Below are 742 nucleotides of genomic sequence, written 5' to 3'. Positions count from 1 at the left end.
ATCTATCTATCTATCTATCTATCTATCTATCTATCTATCTATCTATCTATATATATAGTGACACTTGGCTGGCTATCCATCTATGGTATTGGAAGGGGGATTTAGCATTTAGCAACAATTTTCAGTGCAATTGTGATTTCTATATAGGACAAAAAAAATGAATAAAAATAAAAACAGTAATTATTACATTAAAATAAAAAGGGACAATGACGAATGTATAAAAGTAAGCCATGTCTATGTGTGCATGGCTACCTAATATAGATTGTGATTGGTTTAACCCTCATGTTCCTATTTCAATGTTCTTTTTAAACTACCTGATTGTATTTACCCAAAAATAACACGATTGGTTCCACACAACGCTCTTTGGCAAGTACAAATTTCTAAATTCATTAATTTTGGGGCGTCTTATTCAAATTTATAGCATTTGAAAAAATAAGATTGAAGTGTTGTTGAAATAGTGTTGAGTAAAAGTTGACATATTCCAGTCTGTGATTATCATCAACATCCATTCCTTTAATTTTAGTCTCAATAATTCCTAATTTCTGCTTTCTAACTCCAACATTAGGTATAATTTCCTACAAATGAGGTTTATTGACCATAAATTCAAAAAATAACTATAAAATAACATTAGTAGGTTAGTGTTGAAAAGTGACAAACACTGAAAAAAAGCGTCAAAAGAGTGAAAAAAAGGACAAAAAAACATAAGTAAAAGTTAAAAACATTGATAAAAAGCATCAACAAA

General features: G+C 28.8%; 1 protein-coding gene across 1 annotated transcript in view; it reads right to left on the bottom strand.

Moving 5' to 3' along the window:
* The window catches only part of raph1a (Ras association (RalGDS/AF-6) and pleckstrin homology domains 1a), a gene marked incomplete in the record, with an annotated part of 104,946 nt that overhangs the window by 61,031 nt on the left and 43,173 nt on the right, over positions 1-742 (bottom strand).

This window comes from Etheostoma spectabile, chromosome 5 (genome assembly GCF_008692095.1).
Source record: "Etheostoma spectabile isolate EspeVRDwgs_2016 chromosome 5, UIUC_Espe_1.0, whole genome shotgun sequence".
Lineage (NCBI taxonomy): Eukaryota > Metazoa > Chordata > Actinopteri > Perciformes > Percidae > Etheostoma > Etheostoma spectabile.
The sequence above is the reverse complement of the archived record's forward strand: the minus strand, read 5'-3'. Positions and strand labels throughout refer to the sequence as shown.